Below are 6,432 nucleotides of genomic sequence, written 5' to 3'. Positions count from 1 at the left end.
GGAATAAGGATTTTATAAAATAAAAATAAAAGAAAGAAACAAAACCTGAGAATGAGGCAGTTCTCTGTCTCCCACATCTTACTCTGGCAGCAGCTGAATTGGCTGAATAGGCTCCTGGTCCCCCACTGTTCACAACTGTTCAGTATTGCTCCCACGAGATTTAATTGATCATGTAGTCACTCCCTAACCTGATATGTTCACTGTAATCTAGGTTAGTTTAAATACTTTTTAACACCAACTCTCTGAACTCTTTTAATAAGAATCATTTTGACATAAGCAGTTATTCCACAGATACCGAGGGGCAGCAATGTTCGGCAGGAGTGATGATGAGAAGCAAGGGAATAAGGCTACACCAGTGAAGCTTCACTGAGAACAAGAAGCATGACTGCAGCCTGAAATTGCAAACTATGGTGGATAGAATGGGGAATATGGCTAGACTTTCTGCTACCCTGAGTAAATTTAACTTTTTAATACCCATCCTCCAAAATTTCTAAGCAGAATGTATAACCCTCTTGGGCTATGCCTCATAATTTTCCTAAATAATTTCAAAGGCTAGGGCAAAAAATGACTATAACACCTTGCATCTCACTACAACACATAGATGTAAAGTAAACAAAACCTGTAAACTGAGATGCAAAAAGACTCTTTAATTATCCCTTTTTTGTTGCTGATGTTATTGCTATAATTCTTCTTCTTTGATTTCAGTGAATCTTTTGCCATTAGGTCCTTCTTTTCCTACTAATGTAATACAAGAAAACTACTCATTATAATAAAGACTGAATATTCATACAACCCAGCTTTAGGCATCAGCATCCATATACATGTACTTAAATTAGAATCAAAGTTAAGTGCCGTGAATATCCCTGAAACGTTGCATCATTAAATAAAAAGGTTCTGTTTCATTTAATATAGCACAATAAAAGCAGATATCTTTCTGTGCAAATGCTTGCTCTCACTTTTCATAATTTTCTCAATTTGCAGAAGGAGAATTTAGTTTCCAGGATGAAAAGACTGACACGGTTTCCAGAACTGGAGGCTGCTTGCCTTTTGTTTTGAAGTCAAATGGTAATTGCACTTCTCAGACCCTGGGAAAAATCACCTTTTAATGCTGACTTAAAGTAACCTCACATACTGGCTGCATAAAATTCAGAGCTATAAAACTTACATGAAGGTGCCCTGTTATGTTAGGATGTACATATATATATATATATATATATATATATATATGTGAGAATTTAAGCAAAATTCACAAAGCAGTGAAATCAAAGCAACTCTGCATTGTAATTCCTATTATTGTCCGGATCGGTATGTCTTTCAGATGTTCTTAATTTCTCACTTTAGCATGTAAAAAAAACAGACCTACTATTTATTGAGCAGAGCTAGAAGAATTTATTAAATAAAGTTGGTGTACAGGTAATCATTAAACACTGAGACACTTCATGGTGCTAGAAGTAGTAAGAAGCATTTTACTCTTTCCATTCTTAAGTTCTTTGGACTGTGCAGGCTTTCCAGAAATTATGTTTGGAGCAACAGAATCAGGACCTTTGGGCTTTCATGCTGAACTAGTGAGGCCAAGGAAACTTCAGGAAAAAGGAAAGCAAATTAACTTTGCAGTTTTATGCATTCCAAAGTCCTTCTGCCTCCTCGAGAAGTTTAACTAATTAGTTGAATTTTCAAGCTTTGGTGTGGTTTTGCATTTGGGATTTTTTGGTTTGGTTGTTTTTTAAGTTCTGACTCTTTATCAAAGTTTTTCAGAGAGGCTTTGAAATGTACTTTACAGACTTTAATATGTCTGAACATATCACGAGGTACAGAATATAAACCATGTATTGTCTAAATCATTTAGATAACCACTTACTACTACTACTAAGATCCTGACTACTCTTGGTGTGTGTCCCTTCAATAAAGTACAGGCTAGCAAGTCATTAAAAATCTGTGAGTTTTATTAGCTTAGATGCTTCTTAAAGTAGGTGGGAAGATGAAATAAAACAAACCAAAGATAGTTAGATCATACTATTTATGGTATCAGAACTGCATTAAAGCATAGAACATCACATATATTGAGAGATAATACTTTATTCAAATGCATTAAAGGAATTTATCCCAGTCTCATTATACAAACAAATTTTTCTCATATATGCTAGTCAAAAGAGGTGAATTTGGTCTCAGTGTGGAGGTATAGATACCCATTTACTCCTATGAGACAGCTAGTATCAGCCATCAGGTTAATCAGCTTAACCAGTCAACTGGAACAAAATTTAGAGAAGTTATTTCCTGTAACATGCAAGTGATAATTTTGAAGGGTTTTTTTCCTGGAATTTCATTTCTACTACTGACTATTACAATATTTTATTTACAAGATCGAATGTAGTGAAATACCTGGGTTACTGGCCAGCTGAAAGGACTGTGTTCTTCAGACCGAGAAGCTGCCAGACCAGTGCTCTTTTCCACAGAGTCAGTGTGACATTTGTTGCAGAGTGGTTTTGTCTGTGTGTTTTGAAATGCTTGGGTTTTTCACAGCCCTATTTACTGCAGAGAAATTAATGTTTCTGCTCTTTTTTTAAATTTAGTGTGTTTCTTTGGCCAGTATTCTCAGCTGCGTTTTTGATAGAGAGTAAAACCTACTACTGTATGTCATGCATTTTAATTGGGAGAGGATTACAATTCACATAGTTTAATTCTTTACCTCAAGAATTAAACTGTAATTTAATTTAATAAAAATAGTTTTTACTCCTATAGCTCTACAGATTATTTAGGTAAAAGGAAAAGGTAATGTTGGAAGGTAATCTGCATTATAACAAAAATATTCTGTGTTCTTTAGACATCAGTCTTCAGCTTTGTTGTAGTTGCTTAACTGGCATAAACTTTTTCAGAAAGAATATCTCATGTTTGATATCTTTAAGACCTTGTCTGAATTCAATATGTATGTTTGTGCCCATACATTCCTTATTAAACTCATTTTCTTTGTAAATAGCACAACAAGCATATGCAGTTTTAACATGGAGAGATTATTATTGTAAGGTCAAAAGATAATCCAGGTTGGAGGGAACCTCAGGAGGACTCTATTCCAACACCTGACTGAAAGCAGGGGTTAGACCTGGCTGTTCTGGGTTTGGTCCTGTCAGAAGTCCAAAGATGGACACTGCACAGAAGTCGTCTTGCAAGAAAATTCAGTATGTTTCCAATGCTGAAGATAGTATTTACTGAATATAAAAGTCTAATTTTCAAATAGATATTACAAATAAATGTTCTGTTTGCAGATCAGTGTATTAAATCACTTCTGCCATGCTTTTTAGAACAGACGTTTATTTGCACTCATAATACCGTCTGCATGTTTGCAGTATGGAACTGCTTGGCATGCTGCATCCTTCCAAGTGCACCCCGCCTGCCATACAAAGTACGGGAGTTGGGGAAGTATGACTCCAGCTGTAAGTTTTATTCTTAGATGATTCCTGTCTTCTTAGACTCTTTTTTCTGCTTCTATTATAGAACCCCAAGAATTTAGTGCAACTGTTTTAACTATAAAGCTGCTATATATTTACCCCTTGCTTAAAATAAAGAATCTTTTTGTGTAGTAATTTTGGAAGTGTTTTAAAGATATATTCTTTACCTCAAGAATTAAAGAATTGTTTCAAATGAGGAATAATACCCAGGAAATTCACTTGCACTGACAATGTAGAAAGCTTTTTCATAAAGCATAGAAATGAAGGTAATGTTATATTCCTGGCCTGACAAAGACGGTTTCTTACTTACAAAATTCATGACCATGATCTATTTTTTTTTAAAATGGCAAAAAGCAGGAGAAGATTTTTCAACATTTTCTACTTTAAAATGTTCTTTGAATTAGATCTGATGTTTGTTCTTCTCAACACCACTGCCTTTCGAAGGAGCCTGTGGAAACAGGAGTGTGAAATGCTGCATTACATGTGAAAGTATGACTGACAAGTGTTGAGGTTCGTATGGTTCAGGGCAGCCCTTGCTCAGGAGACTGTCTGCTCCTTTGTAGGAGTAGAAAATACACAAAGCAGAGGAGGTGAAGCTGGGTAGGAGGAGGCTGGCTCTGAATGACAGGGAAGTTGGCCGGCTGATGTGCAGATGTCAATGTCTCTAGGATGAGTTTTCCAGTTTAAGGCCGGAGGGAAGGAGTGGGTGGAGAGTACATGTAAAACAGATTTCTGCTCCTGGGTTCACATGAAGAAATCTCCAACAACTCAGTACTTAATAACCTGCTACATACTTTACCAGACAGTATAAACACCTGTGATTCCATTTTCAAAAATAAGTCTGGAGTAACTGTTGTTCCTTGGCCCTGTTCTGAGATGGACAGTTGGTCTCTGATCCAAGGAAGTGCTGACTGTACTTCATCTTGCTGCTGTTTGATTCACAAGCTAAATCAGTCTTTTTTTGATACCTCAATAACTATATTTCAGTCACACACACACACACACACACAGAATATTAGGGATTGGAAGGGACCTCGATTACCTCTTTCATTGTTAAATATTTCAGTATAGCTTTTGTATTCACTCTTTGGTATTGAATTCATACAGATGACTATCCAAGTAAAAGGATGAGGCTATGGGTTAACTTTAATTTGCAGTACTGTTTTTAAGAGAATTCATGAGTGTTGACTGTCAGCTGGTTAGACTCATGTGGAAGTAGTACAAGGAGTCATTCTTGGTTTATTGTTTTACGACATCAAGATTTTCTGTGTCCCTGATGAGAACATCCAAGGGAAATAACTAGATAAACAATGCTACCACAACATCTGGGTTCTTGTGATTCCAAGCCAAAATATGGATTATTGACCACAGTAGTATGGGTCTAGAGGATGAGCACCATTTAAAACCCCTTTTTCTATATCCTCTTACTCAGCGTTACTAGCTTCATCCCTTATTATTTCCTTCCCACAATTTGTTATAAAGGAAGCATAAGAGTATAACATCCTAGAATTTATTTTTTTTTTTGTAGTTTAAAAGAATTTGATGAGAATTTAGCATTTTTACAATCACTTAATTTCAACAGCATGGCACATTTGGGAAGACCTTGCCTGCAGTCCCCAAGATTTCAGCCCCTATGAGGTCCATTCACTGGAACCTGTGTGGAAGTAAAAGCCATAGGAATACAATGATAAAGTAGTTTTCGTTACAACATTAGAAAACTCTGCCCAATAAATTTTTGTTGTTGTTCTTCTTCTATGAGAGTTCTCTAGCAGCTTGCAAAGTACATGGTTCTGTGGCAGCATGATGTTCAATTCATGTCTATTTGCACATAATTCAAACAATTTTAAAATTTCTTTTGTTGCCTATCATTCAGAAGGATGTACAAGAAATAAATAGTATGGAGAAATTTTGGCTTGATAGCTATCATCAGGCCATCTTCAGGAAGGTCTGAAAGGCCTGAAAACTAGGCCTGAAAACTATCCTCTTATTCAAATTTCCAAAAACTTTTGAGTGGCTGGAAAACTTCCAAAAGTCCTTTCAGTGTTTGTGTGTTTCCCTGTTACTTGACGCTGTACAGTTCCATAATGCATACATTTCTTTTCCATCTTCTGCCTGATAGCTTCAGCGTTATACTTCGTGAGCTGATTAAACAAATAACATTGTTCACTACTGGGAAGACCTGAATGTGTTAGATGTCTGGTTTTCCTCCCACTCTAAATAATGCAGTTTTTTTCTTTGCAAAAATGTACCAGATAAGGAATGAACCAAAATGTTGGCTTGAGAAATATTATTAGTAGAATGGGTCCATAGTACCAGCAATTCAGTCATCTGTCAGCCTGATAAATGGATTAGTGTAAGAGGTGTTCCAGCGGGGAAATGCAGCCCATAGGGCTTCCAGCTAATTATATTTAAGTTGTTTAGTACTGCTGGGAAGCAGCATCCAGGCAATTACTGAAAGCTTTGATGCAGTGTGCACTATTAGAGTGTGTGTTCAGAAACTCATTACCCTTTCGTGCTTGTGTTGGATGGATTCTAGGAAGCTGACATGAAATAGAGAACAGGAATCAATAACTAGAAAGACATTTTAGTTAGCTTCTGATCCATTTCCTGATTCAGCAGCTTCTAGCCTAGAGTGTTTCATGCAGTTGCTGTAAGGTAAGGGGAAAATGTGACTTAAATATATTAATTACCGTACATATGCATCTGGTTTGCAGTGATGTGTAGCTCAAGTTCCACCCAAGGTGAAGTCACAAAAGGTCATTTGGGGACAAGCTGCTCCCCAAATCCCCTGTGGCATGTCCAAAGCGCCTGCCTTCTCTGTAAGTTGATTGTAGTAGTTTCTCCTAAAGCCTGACCTGGCAACAGTTATTTATACCTCCACAAAATCAAGATTCTATTACCGCAGTGCCCATCATATCCCACCTTCAAAATTTCTTGGAAACTACGGCTAATCCAAAACTAAGCTGATTATATTGGCTACGCATATTAA

Source organism: Antrostomus carolinensis, unplaced genomic scaffold (genome assembly GCF_000700745.2).
Source record: "Antrostomus carolinensis isolate BGI_N321 unplaced genomic scaffold, ASM70074v2 scaffold1529, whole genome shotgun sequence".
Classification (NCBI taxonomy): Eukaryota; Metazoa; Chordata; class Aves; order Caprimulgiformes; family Caprimulgidae; genus Antrostomus; species Antrostomus carolinensis.
This window is presented reverse-complemented; position numbering follows the sequence as displayed.